The sequence below is a fragment of the Aquarana catesbeiana genome, linkage group LG03 (genome assembly GCF_042186555.1).
Source record: "Aquarana catesbeiana isolate 2022-GZ linkage group LG03, ASM4218655v1, whole genome shotgun sequence".
Classification (NCBI taxonomy): domain Eukaryota; kingdom Metazoa; phylum Chordata; class Amphibia; order Anura; family Ranidae; genus Aquarana; species Aquarana catesbeiana.
Window position 1 is genome coordinate 502590467 of NC_133326.1, and position 22211 is coordinate 502612677.

Genomic DNA, 22211 nt, shown 5'->3' on the forward strand with positions numbered 1-22211 from the left:
TTTTCAATTATTCCACACAATATTGTTTTATTTTAGTATTGTAATAAGTCCTGGGAATTGGTCGTGCACCAAATATTGATACATTTGCTACTGCAAATTTCTTATTTACGTATGGTCAAGCAAAGAAAACTTGACTTCGCTTTGAGTTAGCGCCTTTCGTAAAGTGAATAAGACCACTTTACAGCATTGTCCCCGGAAAATAATCTGCTAAGAGTTAAAGTGCCCGAGGGGGGTCTTACTTCAAGAACGGAGACACTAGGTTGTCAGGCAGTGCTTACTGCAGTCTAGGAAGTAATACATTGACTACATATTAGTTACGCAAAACAATGTTTAAAGCTGCATCTATAGAAATATTTACCTGCTCAAAACTTCTCCATGAATGTGCACATTGAAGAGGTCCTGTCTAGATGAGCAGTGGCAGTTCACCCACCCCAGGTGTTCCCTGTGAACACAGAAAGCTGGCGACACTCTCACTCCTTGCTCCTCATGGCAGCTTGGGCACTATGCCTAAAATGCTTTCTCTAGTCTTTGAGTAAGAGGACGTGCCTGTGGGCTGTAGGGGTGGAGATGCTTCCTTTGCTTCCTCCCTCTTGAAACAAAGACTCTTCAAGTCTGTAAGTGAAAAAAGCCACCTAGTGATGGATGAGCAAGCTGCACACTAACATGAGACATTCACTGCCAGTGCTTGAATAGACAAATGCAGAACGTTCTTAAATAGAACTGTATGAACCAGGAATATTACAATAAGTGACGCTTTACGCTGCAGTTGAAAAGTCTTGCTAACCCCAGAAACGCACATACACTATGTTACCAAAAGTAATGGGATGCATGCCTTTACACGCAAACAAACTTTAATGGTATCCCAGTCTTAGTCCGTAGGGTTCAAAATTGAGTTGGTCCACCCTTTGCAGCTATAACAGCTTCAACTCTTCTGGGAAGGCTGTCCACAAGGTTTAGGAGTGTGTCTATGGGAATGTTTGACCATTCTTCCAGAAGCACATTTGTGAGGTCAGGCACTGATGTTGGACGAGAAGGCCTGGCTGGCGGTCTCCACTTTAATTCACCCCAAAGATGTTCTATCGGGTTGAGGTCAGGACTCTGTGCAGGCCAGTCAAGTTCCTCCACCCCAAACTTGCTCATCCATGTCTTTATGGACCTTGCTTTCTGCACTGGTCCAAATCATTTGGTGGAGGGGGATTATGGTGTGGGGTCGTTTTTCAGGGGTTGGGCTTGACCCCTCAGTTCCAGTGAAGGGAATTCTTAAGGCGTCAGCATACCAAGATGTTTTGGACAATTTCATGCTCTTCAACTTTGTGCGAACAGTTTGGAGATGGCCCTTTCTGTTCTAACACGACTGCCAGTGGCAGCTGGTGCTTAAAATTTTTTGGGGGGAGCAAACGAACTGAAAAATACTAAACCAAAAACATCAATAGCAGCCACTGTGCCATCAAATGCAGCCACCGTGTCCATCATATGCAGCCACTATGCCCATCATATACAGCCAAATGTGCCCAGCAAATGCAGCCAGCTGTGCCCATCATATACAGCCACTGTGCCCATCATATGCAGCCAATGTGCCCATCATATGTAACCAACTGTGCCCAGAAAATGCAGCCAACTGTGCCCATAATATGCAGCCAACTGTGCCCGTAATATGCAGCCAACTGTGCCCATCAGATGCAGTCTCTGTGCCCATCATATGCAGCCACTTTGTCCAGCAAATGCAGCAAACTGTGCCCAGCAAATGCAGCCAACTGTGCCCATTATATGCAGCCAACTGTGCCTATCATATGCAGCCTCTGTGTCCATAATATGCAGCCACTGTGCCCCCCCCCCCTGCCTGGCTGCTGTCTACCTGGCACTTACCCCATTGTGGTGGCGTGTCAGGCAGCGGGTGATGGTGGCGAGCTGTGGGACGGGTAGCGCGGGTCACACGATGGCTTCTGTGTCCTCCCTGCATCTCTTCTTCCTGTTCTGCTAGGCGGCCAATGGGATCGCCTCTGCCTTCAGCCAATCAGGTGACTGGTATTAGATCTGTGCCTCCTGATTGGCGGAGAGGCGGTTTAGTGTTAGAAAAGCAAATATTCAATTGCTTTGCTAACACACCTGGGTGGGCTCTGAGCACAATGCTCTGCGCTCGCAGTTCACTTTTTTGAAGCCTATTAGAGTCTATGGCTCTAATCAGGTGCTTAAAAAAAACACCCCGTCACTGTAATTCAGGCGCCCGGCATCCGAAAAGGGGCCGGATGCCTGAATGGGGGTGGCTACAGCGGCCATGGATAGATTCATGCAATGCATGAATCTATCCATTTTACATAGAGGGGGTGGCTTGAGGGAGGGAGCGGCGCCCTTGCGCCCATAATGGATGCACCGCCACTGATGGCTGCACACCAGTACACAAAGCAAGTTCCATAAAGACATGGATGAGTAAGTTTGGGGTGGAGGAACTTGACTGGCCTGCACAGAGTCCTGACCTCAACCCGATAGAACACCTTTGGGATGAATTAGAGTGGAGACTGTGAGCCAGGCCTTCTTGTCCAATATCAGCGCCTGACCTCACAAATGTGCTTCTGGAACATTCCCATAGACACACTCCTAAACCTTGTGGACAGCCTTCCCAGAAGAGTTGAAGCTGTTATAGCTGCAAAGGGTGGGGTAACTCAATAAGACTGGGATGCTACTAAAGTTCATGTGCGTGGGGGGGCGTGCCGACTTCCGGTATGTGAGCAGCATTTCTTCTGAGCTCCGAGCTGCACCAAAATCCTGCATTATCCTGCACAGCCATACGCCGGAATTTTTAGGAAGCAACCACACAGACGTGTTGGGGAACACCCGGGGCACACAATAATGGTCAAATACGGACCTAGCATAGACCCGTCGCCCGCGGAAAGGCTCGCTCATTTTGCCCATGAGACCACCCAAGATGGTGCCCGACACCTAGAGGAGAGGCCGCATGCAGCGGCTGCTGCGGACCAGCCCTGGGCAGGAGGGGAGGCAGACTGGATGGATGCTATGGACCCCTTAGCAATCCCAGTCCCAACTTCAGCAGAAGAGGCCACAGGCTCAGGTTCCCAGGTAGGAGAACCATCCCTGTCCCAAATCATGGCGACCATTAAAAGCTGCCATGCTTCCCTGTTGACCCAAATAGAGACCATCCGGATGGACTTTGCCCTACTAAAAACAGAGTATTGGTAACTGTAAGCGCAAACACACAAGTCCATATATAACAGGAGATATAAAGGGCTGAGCAACTTAGTCCATAGGGGACAGGCTGGAAGTTCAAGGGTTAAGTGGTAACCGGTAATGTAATGGTTAAAGTAGGCTGGTAGGCTTTTGCCCTACTAAAAGATGATGTCCACAAAATTAGGAACCGTGTCACCACAGCTGAACACTGCATCAGTGCGGTTGAAGGTGATTTGACCCCCCTCATGGTGACGGTCTGAGAGGTGGCGGCGGACCACAAGTCCCGGGAAGCCAAGCTCGGAGACACCGAGAACAGACTACGCAGGAATAACCTGCGCTTTCTGGGATTCCCGGAGGGCATGGAGGAATTCCTAATGACCTGGATTAAGCAGACCTTTGGAGTTTACTCCTTTTCCCATTTGTTTTCCATTGAGAGGGCGCATCGGGTCCCGCTGAGAGCCCAACAGCCAGGCCGGTTTCCCAGACCCATGCTAGCCCGTTTCCTATACTTTAGGGACAAGGAAACTATCCTTCATAAAGCTCACAATATGCAGAAATTACTTTACAATAATAACTGCATAACTATCTTCCCAGATTTTTCTGCGGCAACGCAGAAGCAAAGAGCAGCATTCCAGAGTGTGAAACAATGCCTACGTGAGCGTAGCCTACCATACAGTATGTTATATCCGGCTTAGGGTGATCCATAAGGGAAAAGTACAATTCTTTACCTCTCCTAAGGAAGCTAACAGATGTCTGGAATCACTGAGTAGCACCTGACATGGCAAGCGCTGTGTTAAAGGAATCCTTTCTGCTCCCCTGTATGGAACCTTTACAGTTTCCTGGTGTGCCTTACCTATGAATAGAGGCTCCTGATTTAAAAATAATGCACTGTTGTATGGCTGCAATGAACAATGAAAGCGGTTCACGTTTCGCTCAGCCGCTCACCAAGCTATCACACTTCCCCTTTCTATCCGGCTGGATAAGAAAGGACTCCCCCTGATAGGGTGACACTGATGTTTGGGGAAGGGGCCTGTAGTATGTTGGGGACTGCGGGCAGGGAGGGGGATGGGGGGGTTGTGTTCCTATGTTCTGGATCACTAACTACCAAGTTGGGGACACAAGTTTTTTTTTTTTTTTTATCCGTATTACTCTCTCTTCTATGATTTTCAAAATGTTGAAAATCCACTACCTAACTATGCAACTACCTATGCTAAGCTAGTAATGACTGCTATTGTAAGTTACCCACCCAGTGGCCTGTCATATGTATTACCATATACGCTCCAGAGGAGCCCTCTGCCATTATCCCGCTATGGTGGGCCTCCCAACATAAACACAGTTCAATATGACACCAACGCTAAATACTCTTAAATACCTGTCCTGGAATGTAAGAGGCCTTAACTCCAGAACTAAAAGGGCATTAGTTTTTAACTATATTCAGAAGCGTAATCCTCATGTAATTTTCCTACAGGAAACGCATTTGGTAGGCTCTAAAACTATGGCTCTTCAGAGGGCTACTATGTACCCTGGAGGAGGTTGTAACAGACCCCTTCGGAAGGTTTGTAATAGTGATCCTCGTCATAGATAATACCCTCCACACATTTGTGGCGTTTTACATACCACCGTTCACAATTGCATTGTGGGATACAGTAATGGCAAAGGTGATCCAGGTGGCAAAAGGCCCAATTATCATGGCAGGGGACTTAAATGCAGTACTATCCCCAACTATGGATAGATTCAAGATGGTATCTAAATGTGCCCCACCATTGGCTGCATGTGCAGAACAGTATGATCTGGTGGAGGTGTGGTGCTGGAAGAACACTGATGCGAGAGAGTATTCATGTTTCTCCTCCTTATATAACACCTTATCCAGACTAGATATGTGTTTTGTGACTAGGGAAGTGTTGCCGAGGGTGGCTGATGTAAGATATCTCCCAAGAGCCATATAAGACCACTCCCCTCTGTTATTCACCATGAACATGAGCCGGTCTCAAGGTTATACACTCTGGTGACTGAGCCCATTATGGTTAAAGGAGGAGTGTTTTGAGAGGTCAACAGCCCTGAACGCTCCTTTATGGTATACTCATATAAAAGACATAAAATCCCTGATGGAGCATGTTGGGCCCAGTATGGTCTCAAATATGTTTACCAATTATTTAGTAGCCAAACGTTTAGAACCTGCAGAGATATTCAAATTGAATATAAATGCCCCAACACCCAGGGCTTTTTTTCTCAAACAATAGGTGCTGGAACTTAACCACGCCCCCACAACCCCCCCCCCCCCCTACACACACACTCCAAATCACATCAAATAGTGGGTGTGTTCAGTCAAATTTCATGAAAACAGTAGGAGGGTCTTAAAGGGGCATTAAATACCAGGATTGCATTACATACAGAGTGCAGAGCTGTCACTTGTAAACACAGAAACCAGACTTCTGTGTTTACAAGTGATTGTGGTGAGCAGGCACCAAAGGATCTGAGCCAGAGGTGGTGGAACTGAGTTCCACAAAGTTCCCCCTGAAAAAAAGCCCTGCCAACACCTATTTTTAGTGGCAGCCCAATACGGTCTTCTGGAGGTTCAGCTAACCCATTCTGAGTTGTAGAAATTACTGTTAGAGGAAGATCACTCAAAACTTACCTCGAGACATTATTTCGCCCTGCTGACCTCTTCCTCACCTAGGATGGACAGAGTGGAGGCTCAGTGGAGAACTGATATCCCATCCCTTACAAAGGACTCCTGGGCCAAGGTCGTCAACTCAATGTTGCCGTTGATGATTTCGGCTAGGGACAAAATTATCCAGTTTAACTATCTCCACCGGGTATACTATATACCCACATGCCTGCATACGATGGGCAGGGTGGGAACACCAGAATGTCATAGATGTAGGGCGGAGCTAGGAGATTACTTTAATATGGTATGGCAGTGCCCTCAGGTGGAGAAGTTTTGGGCAACAATCTTAAAACTCTTATGCCCCGTACACACGGTCGGATTTTCCGATGGACAATGTCCGATCGGAGCGTGTTGTCGGAAATTCCGATCGTGTGTGGGCGCCATCGGACATTTTCCATTGGATTTTCCGACACACAAAGTTGGAGAGCAGGAGATAAAATTTTCCGACAACAAAATCCGATCGCGTCAATTCCGACCGTGTGTGGCCTGTTCCGACGCACAAAATGCCACGCATGCTCAGAAGAAATTCCGACACGGGACAGCTCGTTCTGGTAAACTTAGCGTTCGCAATGGATACAGCACTTTCGTCACGCTGCAATGTTAAAAATGGTTTAATACAGCGCACTCTCTTCTTCTTTATAATGTGACAAGAATTAAGTAGTTTTGCTGCTCATATTCACACACACTTCTCACAAACTTTTATTTGTGTTTTTTTAGTGGGATTCCCTGAATATATTGTTATTAGTTGTCACATCTGACAGTTTTATATTTTTTTAATTTTTTTTTTTTATGGATTTTCAGCCTTTTTTTTCTTTAATGTTTGAATTTTTTCCAAGGCTGATCTTTGTTCAATGTTATTTTTATTTTTACTCCAGAATATTTTTGTCTGTGTTTTGTGTGTCAAGTTACCCCAACACCATTGATATCTTGTATTATTTAATCTCCAGGAGATTGTTTGTTGTTGGTGTCCCTTGTTCATTTCACATTGTATATTTGAAATGTACCTGAATTCTCACAAACAAACTGTCATTTTTGAAGTAAAACACATAGGAGAGTATAATTCAAAACAAAAATCCTTTATTAAGGGATCAGAACCAAACAAAGAGGAAGGCAACACTGGATCAATTAGTGAAGCCTGGGACCCCCACGGCAGACATCAATTCTTCAACATCAAAATTGGTGGCCTGAGGAGTCCATATGTAAGGGAGGGCAGTCTGGTCCGGGATTCGCAGAGATCTGGAAAGCAGCAGATGACATCTGTGTCCCCAGGCTGTGGTACCACAAGAGGCTGCATCTTTTGGCCGACCAGACTGGATCCAGGGCAATCACTGTCTGGTCTTCCTTCCACGCTTCCTTCCGGGCTGTGGCTGTGCAGTTGGAGATGTGGCAGGAGGAGGAGTAGGACCTGGAGGAGGAGGAGGACTGGAGGGACCTGGAGGAGGACTGGGAGGACCTGGAGGAGAGGGAGGATGAGGAGGAGGACCTGCAGGAGGAGGAGGAGGACCATCCCAAAGATGTGTGTGAGGTGTAATTTGGCCCCTCATACCTTTCTCCAGAGCCTCCGATATGAGGGCCTCACACATGACTTTTTGGCCCTCCTCCATCCTCTGCATTTTATAGGCTATGAAGGCAGCAATGTTCTCCTCCATGGTGTGGGGTGCTCCCAGGACCTCTGTAGCCCTCCAAAAGAATGCTATAGCAGCCTCCTCTAGGGTACTCCTCCTACTGCCACTTTCTGTTTTCAGGGGGGGTGGAGGGACGTTGATATCAGCCAGCCGGCTCGGCCCGGCCACCTCCTGGCTGAGACTTCCCTGTGTATGAAAAAGGGACATAGTTGTAATGTTTTGCATCATCAATCACAATCCTAAATTAGTACTCCCAACTAACATCTAGTTAACATCATTGATTGGACAAGCAGAAATATTTAGAGGAATGCTATACCTGGCTCAATCTGGGCTCCTCCACATGTTGCCTGGAAGGCCCAGGTTGGGCGTCAGAAGCCTCAGCCGGGGGGGAAGGAAGCGTGGAAGGAAGACTTGAGAGGGATGGCCTGGGTTCAGTCTGGCCTGCCAGAAAGTGCAGCCTGTCGTAGTACAACATCCTGGGGACAAAGATGTAATCTGCTGCTCCGGATCTCTGCGAATCCTGGACTTTCTTGCGCTCCCTCAGATATGTGCTCCTCAGGCCACCAATGAAAATCTTTAAATAAGTGATGTCTGCCGTGGGAATCACCTGCTTCACAATTTCACACAATTGCTCCAGTGCTGCCTTCCTCTTTGCTTGGTTCCTGAAATGGGGGTGGGTAATCTCCCACAGACAGGGCAGCTCACTTAGCATCTCTACGAATACTGACATGAAGTCATTGTCTTTCATTAAGATATCCATGTTCACTGCAAGACACAACACAAGACAAAGCCTAATGTCAGACAAAACTCTCCTAATCTTGTTACAATATAGGCCTCAATCTAGAAGCAGTATAGGCACAAGTTTGTCTCTTACCTTCGTTCTTACGATCGGCGCGTCCAATGCTCCTTCCTCCGCTCACAGATCGTACGTAATACGCACGCGTGTTACGCTTTATACACACTGCGCATGCATGTAACTCCGCCCGCCCCTGACGTTCTTTCTAGTCTATTCCCCGCCTCTTTTCGTTCGGCACAGTGGGTGAAGAGCATGATGGGGGAGTTACAGCAGGTGCATGCTAATTCTAGCAACGAGGAGGAGGAGGAGGAAAGGCCGGATCCAGGCATGTCCCGATCCAGAAGGAGACGTTTTAAGGCCACAAATATGTCGTTTGGGGAGATGTTGGAGATGGTCGACATCATGAGGAAGTCCGACTATGACGGAAAATATGGGCCTTACCCCAACCTGAACATCCGAAAGGCCAAGATCATGGCGAAAGTGGTCAGGAGTCTTGAGAGGAATTTCGGGGTACGAAGATCTAAAGATCAGCTCAGGAAGCGGTGGTCGGACCTGAAGTTGAGAGAGCCAGACCAGTACCGAAAGATCCGGAGAGTGCTGCAAAAAAGTAAGTAGTTGTGCTGTGTTCCTATTCTTTCTGTCTTTATTACGTTTGTGCTGCTCCATATGCTTTTATTAATTGTAACATTTAAAAGGGCAACTTTAATGTTCATGGGCCCATTATTCGTTCGTATCAAACATTTTTCTTTCGGCCTCTAGAACACCATTGTTTAGGCCATATGCATTTTCCCACATTTTTTGGGGCCTACTTGGATGCCAAATATTTGTTTGGGTAGATGGGTTTGTTACTAGAATGAAATGCCAACTAGATTGTGTGTAAGGAGAGGACACTGAGCAGCTGTTTTCACATCTGGACACTGGAGCACTAGTGTGGGACACAAGAACACCATTTTTATTAGGGGGGGGCACACAGGTGCTCCAGTGTATACTATAGGGGGGGCTACATCTGTGAAGCTTGTACCAAACAGGTAAAGTATTGCAGCTTGACAAAGGGCAATAAAAAATATACATCTTGGAACTCTGCTAAAATAGACAATTGTACCCCACTTCCAAGCAATGTTTCCTAGTTTTAGTTCTGCCATCAAATATCTGTGTGCTAAGTATACCATTTTTGTTTTACATAGGGGAGAAAAGACTCGGAGGACACCCCTCATCCCAGGAGAACACAGACCCCCCACCTCTGGAAGAAGGGGAAATACCGCAAACACAAGAAGCTGAGCAGGAGGAAGAAGAAGATGTGGTGGAGATTGGCACCACAACAGGTGAGTGTCTGTGACCACAGGCTCAGGTAAAAGAGATGGATGGTGGCAGATTTTTGAGACCTTTTTTTGTTCTTTATCTCTTTTTAGGTGATCGTGATGTGAGGGAGAGAGAACGTTTCACATCTGAAAGTGCCCAGATACTGATCGGGGAGATCATGGGGTGTAATCTCGAATTGCACAACATACAGCAACAAATCAGTGATGTTATTAAAAAAAATAATAACATCATTGATGTTTTGGGGCGATTTTAAACCCCACAAAATCACCTGTTTTATTGTGGTCCAATCTTCCAAAATTTTTTTCAATGTTTGGAAAAGCCAAATTTGGAGGATGCACACAGTGTGCCAACATGTGCTGTCTGCCATCACGGGAGATCAATGGACGCGTTTTGGGGGTGCAACCCCTTCCTCAATTATAAAGTAGCATTGAGGAAGGGCTTGCTCCCCCAAAACACGTCCCTTGATCCCCCCTGATGGCAGATAGCACATGTTGACATTCGTAAATTGGTGTGCATCTTCCAAATTTGGCTTTTCCAGGGGTGATTTCCCCCCATCTGAACGCTATATCAAACCCAGTTCCTAAATACTCATGTCTGATATAGCCTTCAAGTTCTACCAAATGTGAACTTTGTAAGTTCAAGTTTTTTGGCTTTCTTGTTGGTTTTACACAGGCCTGTTTTATCTGAAATGGATATTTCGATTTTTGATAATGCTACTGCAAAAATTGTTATACAACAAACATGTTGGTTTGTTTTAAAAACCTTTCGTAAATGCACATGTGATTGTGCAGGTATAAAAAAGTGCCTTACTCAAGAATGTGTGGATTATTGTCTCAACACTACAACACTTTTGGGGTGATGTAATTGCTGTTTTATGCAAAAATGGGGATTATTTCCTAAGGGCAAATACACTTTGCACTACAAGTGCAGGTTCAGTGCAGTTGGAAGTGCACTTGTAGTGAAATGTGTTTTTGCATTTAGGAAGTACCAGCCAACACTGTTTTTTATAAGGTTACCCAATCACGACATTTTCTGCACTCAACACATTTCTGTCAGGGTCAGCTAAAACAAACACAAGCAGTAAATGTCCACAAAGAATTTCTTTTGGTTGTTTTTTATTTGAAAAAGGTTTCACAGATTGTCTGGCATATTGATAGCCCCCCTACCCGCAAAGAACTCCAGGTAGCGTAACCGGACATCACGGGCACTCAGGGAGGGCAAGCCAGGACGGCCACTTTCAAGCGCCGTCAGTGTTGATGGATTTGGGATTCCGGCCTCAGGCCCAACTGAGCCAGCATAGTTGGCTGAATGTTTTCTTAAAAAATTATGGAGAACACAGCATGCAAGTATTATATGGTTCAGTTTATACTCCGCCATATGGATGGGTGTCAGAAATAATCCGAACCGGCTGGCCAGGATTCCAAATGTGTTCTCCACCACTCTTCGGGCTCTGGCCAGCCGGTAATTAAAAACCCTCTGTTCCGGGGTGAGGGTCCTCATCGGGAATGGCCGCATCAGGTGGTCACCCAGCGCAAATGCTTCATCAGCAACTAACACAAATGGGAGACCTTCAACATTGTCCTCTGGAGGTGGCAAGTCCAAGCTGCCATTCTGGAGACGCCTGTAGAACTCCGTCTGGGCGATCACTCCACCATCGGACATCCGGCCATTCTTCCCCACGTCCACATACAAGAACTCGTAATTAGCCAACACCACCGCCAACATCACTATACTATTAAACTCCTTGTAATTATAATAGTACGACCCCGAGTTGGGTGGTGGGACGATGTGGACGTGTTTCCCATCAATTGCCCCTCCGCAGTTAGGAAAGTCCCACCGCTGGGCAAAGTGGGAGGCCACAGTCTGCCATTCCTGTGGCGTTGAAGGAAACTGTTGAGGAAAAAACAATAAACATTACTATTTTTTCACAGAAACATGGCAAGCTCATTAGACACAAACATTATGGGGCAACCTCCAGATAGCATTTATTAAGGGGAATTTAACAAGGCCAAAGTATAAGGTACACCTATCATATTCCCCCTCCCCCCCCTCATGGGCCATTTCTAACATTATAGGGGGGGGACTCTTGGACAGGTAACCCTCTTCACTTCATTGAGAGATGAATGCCTAAATACAGGGTATTACTTGGAACTGCCCCTCTATAGTTACACTATTGGCAGACCACTGGACAGGTAAGAAGTGTCATAATACAAAGATATAAATACACACTGTACACATTTGAGCACATTTGAACATTCTGCTATTACCTAGCAAGATAATAATAGGATACAAAAACTTTAAACAGTACCATTGGAAAGTATACAGGCAGGCCCTTGCACTACATGCTTTGGGGAATTCATCCATAAATCTGACCAGTAAAGAGGTGGGTATAGTGTGTATGGGTTTGGCAAAGTCAGCAGATAGATGATTGAGGATAGAGAATTGGGGTCAGCTGACTTAGCAGTTGGGGGAGGGAGGGTTACAAAAAATTTGGGGACACCACAAAAAAAACCCTCTGGCACTCTGCCTGAATTTAAATAAAAAATAACATTTCCAAACATTTTAGGGGGTGTTTGGGGTAAAGCACTACTATAGAGCTGATAAAATACATTGTTAAGTGACTACATGAGGTGAATATAGGGGCAGGAGACACCATGCTGGAGAGGTTATTGAAGGGCAAATATGTATGAAGGACCTAAAATAATAATTACCTAAAAATCCAGCATGCATGAGGACAAAGGGGACATTCACATCATATTACAATCATGGTAATTAGGGAATGAGGAAAGAAATACAATATATTATCAAACATTAAATACAATAAAATGTGATATAAAAGGATAAAAATCTTACCTTCATATACTCCTTCTGCAGGACCTGGATGATGGCAGAACAGGTCTCTGGGATAATGATACCCAGAGCCTGGGGGGGAGATGCCTGTCGAGAACTTGAGGTCCTGCAGGCTTCTCCCTGTGGCCAAATACCGCAAGGTAGCGACCAACCTCTGCTCCGCAGTGATGGCTTGCCTCATGCAGGTATCCTGCCTGCTGATATAGGGGGTCAGCGAAGCCAACAGACGGTGAAACACGGGGTCTGTCGCCTGAGAAAGTTCATGAAATCATCAGGATTATTCTCACGGATCTCACGGAGCAAAGGCATATGACAGAACTGGTCACGCTGAAGCAACCAATTCTTGGTCCATGAACTCCTCCTCACCCTGTTCATGGACTGGACTTGTGTCAAGGTCAGGACCCCAACACCAAGCCCCCGCACAGCATGAACTCTACGAGGAGTACGCATACGAAACATGGCTAGAAAATGGTCGGCTGCTCAGAACGAAGTAACAGAACGCACTGAAGAACAGCAAGGCCTGTGAAGAGCGACCTGAAAACCAGTAACGAACGAACAAGAATACAATGACTACCTAAAGTCACGCGGAACTTGCTTGCACGCACTGAAGAGCAGATACAAACCCACAAGCACAAACTGAACGGCAGAAAACGATCTGAAAGCCACGAGTCTGAAAAAGCGTGAATCGTCTCTCACTAAACTTTTACTAACACGAGATTAGCAAAAGGAGCCCAAAGGGTGCCACGCTTGGTTCTGAACCGGCCTTTTCTAGTCTCGTTGTACGTGGTGTACATGACCGCGTGGTTGTCGATCGGAAATTCCGACAACTTTGTGCGACCGCGTGTAGGGAAAAACAAGTTTGAGCCAACATCCGTCGGAAAAAATCCTAGGATTTTGTTGTCGGAATGTCCGAACAAAGTCCGACCGTGTGTACGCCCTATTAGAGGAAAAATTAGCCCTTCCAAATATATGTGCCCCAGCCAGATGCCTACTGGGGGACTTTGGGGAGGAGGAATTGTCTGAAGCCAACAAGACTCTTTTAAGAATACTCTGGAAGGATACAAGACCTCTGTCCCTCCAATATTGGGTGGACCTGGTCAATGGAACCCTTCCAAAATATAAATTGACTTACATTTCCAGGGGGTGCCCAAAAAAAATTAACAAAATATGGGCTGGTTGGATTAAATCGGTATCTGGAGATATAGAGGTGTAAAGGCAGGATAGATGAGACCAGGAATGGTTTATGTCTTTATCAATAAAAAAAAAAAATACTGCTACGCAGCAAAGGTACTGAGTTTGTTAACACGCTAATAAAAGTGGATTACTATACTTACAATGTTGAGTATGCTTAGTTTTCTTGTTTTTTCTTTTTCTTCTTTTACTGAATATACGGAATGCTAGTAATGTAAATAATGTTGCTTAGCAGCCAATCCTTTTGAAAATGTATGTCACTGTCTCTTCATTTATTGAATGTTATCCTCTGTAACAAGAATGTTTTTGATTACTGTAATTTCTTACCTGAAAAATTAATAAACTTACCCTTTAAAAAAAAGTTCATGTGCGTGCAAAGGCAGGCGTCCCAATACGTTTGGTAATATAGTGTATGTAATGTGAAGGTGCTTTTCTACTCTGTAAACTAAGTAGTGTGAGGGTGCCTGTATATCTTGTAATCCAATTTCTATGAAGGTGCCTCTTCCTAGACACCAAAGGTACAAAGAGTTTCCAAACATGTCATCTGTGTTCAAGGGTCCTTAATTACAGTGCTGGAAAGTATTCACAGCGATTCACTTTTTCCACATTTTGTTATGTTAAAGCCTTATGGGATCATAGACAGAACAAGTAATACAATAAACTCACTACTACAGCACCTGTGGTTTAATAGGCCGTGACCCTTTATTATAGGTATATAATATATTTAATAATAACAGTTATAAAATAATCAATCTTTTATTAATCAATTTAGTAATAACCACTTCAAATCATTTCTCATATAAGTACTAATATATATATATATATATATATATATATATATATATATATATATATATATATATATATATATATATATATATATATATATATATATAGCTCAGCTATATACAAGCTCAAGCTAATACAGTACATATTAAAAAACAACATCCCAGTAAACACACCAATCCAAAAGAATATAAAAACATCCCCTCTCGAGGAGAGGGATTAAATTACCTCATAATAGGGCCACGACAAAGATAAAATGGGAGGGTAGGGCGGGCAAGTTATAATAACGGCTTCTTCTCTCCTCTGCCCGTTAATGATGCCTTCTGTCTTTATATAGCCTACCTTGACTTGTGCATGACAACTTTTGATTGGTTGATTTAAAACTGCCAATCAGTTAAGTATTTGAAATATATTAACCTATCAATTTATTTATATTGTCTGCCATGATCCCATAAGTGTTGGGATGGGGACATTCTGCCCCACCTTTCCCCTTTATGGGATCATAGACAGAACAAGTAATACAATAAACTCACTACTGCAACACCTGTGGTTTAATAGGCCGTGACCCTTTATTATAGGTATATAATATATTTAATAATAACAGTTATAAAATAATCAATCTTTTAATAATCAATTTATTAATAACCACTTCAAATCATTTCACATATAAGTACTAATAGATATATATATATATAGCTCAGCTATATACAAGCTCAAGCTAATACAGTACGTATTAAAAAACACCATCCCACACGCCAGGCGTAATTAAAGAGCCTGGCACACCCCACGGGCGACAGCCAATTCAACACAGGTCTGCATATCAAGATTGAAAATGTCCAGAGTGATGTCAGACAAATGGACATTATCCTCCCTATAGAAGCCAGCCAAACCTCCTTCTAAATCAATATGCTGGAAAGAGAAACCAGCTACAGAAGGCATAAATTTGGCCATCGCTCTATTAACACGCTTGCAAATTTTTTCAACGTAATGAAACTCAGAAGAAATAAGCCAAGCCTTACGAGGAATTATTTCTGAAAAAACTAGAATGGTGTGAGGCAATACAGCATGTAAACATTGTAGATCCAATTTCATTTGAGCAAGCAATTGTAACGTGTTACATTTACCAATGTCATTGCCAGACAAATGCAAAATAATAACCCGAGGCAATGGCCACTTCTCATGCAAAGAAGACAAAGAATCACGGAACATTCTCCACAGCATTCCTTTACATCCAAACCAAAGAACTTTAAAAGCGTCAAATTCCATATTGAGATTAGAGCCATAGTTCCTACGATCGGCCCTATGCTTGGCCCAAAAAACAAAGGAATGGCCGACTATCCAGATATTATGAATGTGACCTGAAATTAAAAGAAACATTAGGTCGAACAGAGGAACGAAAGCATTTAGAATTCCATCTACCTACGTGTTTAATTATATAATTATTGAAACCATACTTAGCTGCTTCAGTGGCTGCACCAATACGAAAAGAGTGAGAAGTGATATGCAGATGACCTAAATTTAATTTAAAAAGACATTTCTTCAACACTGATTTGAATTGATATACAGTCAAAGGCTTCCCATCAGCATGGACTAGCAAATAAGAAGAACCAGCTGGACGTAAGAGTAAATATTGACGAACCAATTCAACAATACAAAACTTATTACCAGCAGTAGATTGTAACGTAATCCAACAACCCTTCCCCATCCTATCAGTCTTGCTTTGTCTCAAAAATATTGAAAGAGAACCAGATGCTAAATGAACATCCTGGAATAAAATACCAAAGCCAACCATAGCTTTGGCCGGCAACAACTCAGAAATCCTAAAGGCCCCGAAAAAACACAAATAAAATGCTACTTTAAACAAGAAGGCTTCAAAACAGACAGACACTGACACAGACATTGCTAGTAGAATCACCAATCCTAAATAACAAATCAGATGTGATCGGCAATCTGGTATCAGCACACATATGGTGTTTTCGATATCCTTTCAACGCACATTTCACTGTAAAAAATTGCATACAGGAAGACTCCCCATGCAAACGTCTAAAAAAGGATACCCCAGCCAATGTCTTAACTACCGTATTTATCGGCGCATAACACGCACTTTTTTCCCCTTAAAATCAGGGGAAAGTCGCAGGTGCGTGTTATACGCCGATACCCTGCGATCCCGAGCTGTCAAAATGTCAAAATCGCCGGCCGCGATTTGAAAATGGCACCGCCGGCGCCGAAATACACAGAGCCGGTCCTCGGCTCTTTCCGGCGGCTCTCGTTTACTTTCGGCTCCACTCGTAGTCCCGAGCGGAGCTATCCGAACATACTCGGATAGCTCCGCTCTGGCTAAGGGGTTAGCCGAAAGTGAACGAGAGCCGCCGGAAAGAGCCGAGGACCGGCTCTGTGTATTTCGGCGCCGGCGGCGCCATTTTCAAATCACGGTCGGCGATTTTGAAGCCCGGGAAGCAGGGACAGGGGATCGAAGGCTGCACTGGGGCAAGGCCGCACTGGGGAAGGCTGCACTGACAAGGCTGCACTGGGGAAGGCTGCACTGACATGGCTGCACTGACAAGGCTGCACTGACATGGCTGCACTGACAAGGCTGCACTGACATGGCTGCACTGACAAGGCTGCACTGACAAGGCTGCACTGACATGGTTGCACTGACAAGGCTGCACTGACATGGCTGCACTGGGGAAGGCTGCACTGACAAGGCTGCACTGACATGGCTGCACTAGCAAGGCTGCACTGGGGCAAGGCTGCACTGAGAAGGCTGCAATGATGGGCATTTAAATGTAAGTTTTTTTCCCTTCAACTTCCCTCCTAAAAGTTTTTTTTTCCTTAAAATTCCCTCCTAAATTGGGGTGTGTGCTATACGCCGGTGCGTGTTATACGCCGATAAATACGGTATGTAAGAGTAGGAATAAGAAGCCGACATCAAAGAACTCAACAAAGACAAAACTAACTGCTCTGAGAAACAATGAGAAGAGCAATGAGAGGAGGCCAAAAAGGAATGCATAAATTCCATGCCGTACAGTAGGAAGACCAAGTAGAAGGCGCAATGGAATTATTATTATTATTATTATTCAGGATTTATATAGCGCCAACAGTTTACGCAGCGCTTTACAATATAAAAGGGAGACAATACAGTTATAATACAATACAATACAATAGGATTAAGAGGGCCCTGCTCAGAAGAGCTTACAATCTAATAGGAATTCCGAATAGACGAAAAAATGGGATTCATACCATCGACCATAAATGAGGAGGACAAACCAGACCGACAGGATCTGCATTCAGTACCAATCTCTGAAATTCCGGTATGTGTGAACGGGATAAACAATCAGCGATAACATTCTGAACTCCTGGAATATATGTAGCCTTCAACCAAATATTAAAAGTCAAACACTTAAACACAATTTGACATAAAATAGATATAACAGAATGATTTGGAAGACAAACAGTTGATTGCATAAACCACCCCTTTGTTATCAGAATGAATCAATATACGTCTATTAATCAACTGAGAACCCCAAAGATCAAGAGCCACTAAAATGGGAATCAATTCCAATAACACAATATTACTAATCAGACCCTTAGACTTCCATGACTCAGGCCAAACATCAGCCGACCAATGGCCATCCCAAAATGCTCCGTAACCACATGACCCCGCAGCATGAGTATAAAATTTCAAAGCAGATGCCGGCAAAAACGGAAATTGCCACATTGAACAACCATTGAACGTACGCAAAAAATCAAGCCATACCCTGAGGTCTGCCACCACTGCAGACGTAATACGAACAAAGTGAGACTGATAAGTAATACCTGAAATTGCCCGATAAAGTCGTTTAGTAAAAACTCTACCCATGGGCATAATTCTTGAAGCAAACGCAAGCAAACCCAGCAACGATTGCAATAATTTTAAGCGAACTTTCTTCTGAGACATAACAAAAACTAACAATGCTTGAATGCGCAAGACTTTGTCAATGGGAAGCCGAAATTCCATAGCAACCGTATCAATTTGGATGCCTAAAAACTCTAAACACAAAGTTGGATAAACAGATTTTTCTTCAGCCAAAGGAACACCAAATTCCCTGCAAAGAATACGAAACTCAGTGAATAAAAATAAACAATCATGAGTCCCTGCCCTACCCACAAACAAAAAATCGTCAAGATAATGCAAAACCGAATCCAAGCCAGTTTTTTGACGAATCACCCATTCGATAAAGGAAGAAAACAACTCAAAATAATGACACGACAAAGAACACCCCATAGGGAGGCAGCGATCAAAGTAAAATTTGTCCTCAAATCTAAAACCCAAAGAATTAAACTCTGAAGGGTATAAAAGAATAAATCCGCGCTTAGGACAGAGTAAGAGCTGCTGCCTATCTCTAATTAGTACCCCTAAGGGTCTAATTGCATAATAGATAAGTAAGATGAGACCATAAACGGCGCTGCCCTCTATAATATTTTTTTTTTTAAAGGTGTTTATTTTTGGATTTTTGCAATAAAAATAATACAAGAAAAACGATGAAATAATAAGAAGACCAATAATATAAACTGTCCTACATACATGTATGTCATAGGTATTTTGATCATTGAGAATATAGCAAAAATCATGAAGTAGTACAGCTGTACAGAACAGTAACATCCCAACCAGAAACAACTCGCACCATTCATACACACACTCATACACACATCTGTCACCCGCGACCACCAATATTACAGTATAATTATGGCGCTTCTTGTGGAACAACCCCTCATCAGAACGCATACAGATTTCCATCCACATTAAGATATATGTCAAGTAATGTTTGCTAAGAACACATCTCCTCGCCTCCTCACTGAGACAACTGTGAGGAGAGGACCTCCCCCCAGAAGTCCTTTGAAACATCCAGCCAAGGCTGCCAGATCCTGGTGAACTTCCCAGGGCATGCTCTGCTCTTGTAAATCAACTTAAATTTGGGGAGGGTCCCATGTACAATACGGAAGAAGGCTTGGGCCGAAGGGGGTTCAGTATCTTTCCAGTGCAATAAAATGGTTTTACGTGCATAAAACAATAAAATACGTATTAACATCCTAGCATGAGTGCGAGGAACACTATCATTTAGTACTCCCAGGAGGCCGACCTCTGGAGTTTGCGGCAGCGGTATATGTAACTTACGGCTGAAAAAGGAAAAAACATCTTTCCAGAAGGCTGTAAGCCCGGGACATGCCCAAAACATATGAAAGAAATCAGCAGCGATACTCTTACATCTAGCGCATGCAATATCCCGACCCAGTCCCATTGTAACCAACCTAGCAGGTGTATAGTGTAAGTGATGTATAAACTTAAATTGTATCAGGACATCAGCCGTACTGATGATATCCTGAAAGCACACTTCCACTGCCTCCTCCCAGTCCTCTTCAGAAAGCTCAGGCATAATCCTTTGCCATTTACGTTGAGAGTTCTGAAAAGGATCCGCACCCATCACCTGAAGGCGCCCATAGAAGGTCGTCACAAGTTTGTCTATCTCTGGAGAGGACAGAAGGTCCTCCATGGAGGATTCCCTGAGCCCTATGGTCAATGAACCAAACTGTGTCCTGAGGGCATGTCGCAATAAAAGGTATTTGAAGAAAAATTTGTTTGCAATGTTATATTTAAGTCGAATGGATTCAAAAGACATTAATATATTGTTTTCAAAAATATGAGAGAGGTGCGTGATCCCATAACGGGCCCACCACATCGAATCTGGATGACCACAGAGCTCAGGAATGTTCGGGTTCCGCCACAGAGGAGTCTGTGGCGAGATATCGACTTGGGATTGTGCCAGTATCTTTCCCCCCTCCCTCCAGGCCATAAAGCAAACCTCTGCGGGAGAAAATCTGGATCCACCCGTTTTTTTGGACCTATGTAGTTCGTCCTTCAAGGAGGCAAGGGATGCAAATAGAGACAATAGAAAAGCCGTGGATGGAGTTTGGGGGTCAGAGTGCAACCAATCATGGATATAAGTGAGCTGGGAAGCAAGAAAATAGTTCCTCAAATTTGGGCAAGCCAATCCACCTACAGGTTTGGCCGCTTGTAAAGATGATTTGGCTATACGAGGTTGGCTACCGTTCCAAATGAAAGTAAACAGGGCAGAGTCAAGTTTTGTAAATAATTTTTTGGTAAGGAAAACGGGGGAGGCCCTAAAACTATAGAGAAATTTTGGCAGAAAGATCATTTTAAATATGTTTATGCGACCAATTAAATTGAGAGGTAAGGAGGACCAGGTACGGAATTTCTCCGTCATCTGTTGGACTATAGGGGTGACATTAAGTTCCTCGTACCTAGAGAGATCAGTATGTATCTGGATACCAAGGTATTTAAGGGAGGGCGTCAATTGGATGCATGACCTCTGTAGATAGTTGTAGGGGGAGGGGGGACCGATAGCCAAGGCCTGCGATTTTTCCCAGCCCACCCTGAGTCCCGAGACCACACCAAACTCCTCCACCACCTGCATTAATTTTGCAAAAGAGCTTTCCCGTCCATCTAAATATATCAGGGCATCATCTGCGTATAAGGAGATTTTTTCCTCAAGCGGGCCCGAACGGATGCCCCCAATCCCAGCCGTCTGCCGCACAGCCAGAGCCAGTGGCTCAATGGCTATTGCGAACAGCAGGGGAGAGAGAGGGCACCCCTGTCGGGTACCCCGACCCAAGGAAAATGGTGCAGAAATATCCATGTTTGTACGCACCCTAGCTCTTGGGTCCGCGTACAGTAAGCGGACCCAATGAATAAAGGTTGGGCCAATACCCATCCGTGCCATAGCCTCCCATAAAAAAGGCCAACTCACAGTATCAAAAGCTTTTAGTATATCTAGGGACAGAACTAAGCCGGATCGCCCCGCACGTGCCGCCTCATGGACATGTAGGTACAACCTTCGGATATTATCAAATGTACTCCTGCCAGGCATGAAACCAGACTGATCTGGTGGTATAAGGGCGAGGATGACAGACTGGAGTCTAAGGGCGAGAATTTTTGCTAAGATCTTTACATCACCATTCAGAAGTGAAATAGGCCTGTAGGATCCGCAGTATTTGCTATCTTTACCGGGTTTGGGTATAACCACAATAAGTGCTTCATTTAAGGACTCAGGGAGCTTCCCTAACTCAAGGGAGTCTTGAAACAATTTGAGGAGCCTAGGAGCCAGTACCTCTGCATGCGCCTGGTACCACTCCGAGGGAAGCCCATCCAGGCCCGGAGCTTTATTAGAGGGAAGGAGGCTTATGGCTTTGGTGACCTCTTCCAGCGTGATGGGCTTGTCTAGGAGGGACTGCTGGGAGGTGTCGAGTACCGGGAGGTCAAGGGACCCAAAGAAGCCCACAAAGTCTGTCTCTGGGGGGGTTTCCGTGCCCCTATATAATGTGGCATAGAAGTCCGCAAAGGTTTTGTTAATAGTCAGTGCGTTGGATGTAATCGATCCGTCAGGTAAGTGAATTTCAGCAATCGTGGTTCCCTGACAGTCCGCGTGAGCAAGATATGCCAGGAGCCTACCATTCTTCCCACCATGTTCATGTATACGAGCTGAGAGGTACAGCTGTTGCTTTCTAGTCAAGTCCACCAAGTGCAACTGCAGCGCCCGGTGGGCCCCAGTCAGCACGCCTCTGGTTTCAGAGGAGGGGGCGCCCGCATGGCAGGCACGAGCCTCCTCCAAAACCCTCCGAAGCTCATCCTGTGTCCTCCTTCCGGCAGATCTGTAGCTCTTGATTCTAGAGATATAGGAACCCCTCACCACAGCCTTGAAGGCATCCCAAACAGGACCCACAGGAGCAGAGTCAG

General features: G+C 44.6%; 1 protein-coding gene and 1 long non-coding RNA gene across 2 annotated transcripts in view; both read right to left on the reverse strand.

Annotated features, from left to right (window-relative positions):
* Nucleotides 1-553, reverse strand: part of SMIM3 (small integral membrane protein 3) — a 79303-nt gene extending 78750 nt beyond the window's left edge. The window contains exon 1 of the mRNA XM_073624071.1: nt 359-553. The gene's annotated coding sequence lies outside the window, so the exon portion shown is untranslated. The remainder of the gene's footprint in view (nt 1-358) is intronic.
* A 13231-nt stretch (nt 554-13784) lies between these two features.
* Nucleotides 13785-22211, reverse strand: part of LOC141134606 (uncharacterized) — a 34917-nt gene continuing 26490 nt past the window's right edge. Inside the window, exon 3 of the long non-coding RNA XR_012243233.1 lies at nt 13785-13922. This is a non-coding gene — a long non-coding RNA (uncharacterized lncRNA). The remainder of the gene's footprint in view (nt 13923-22211) is intronic.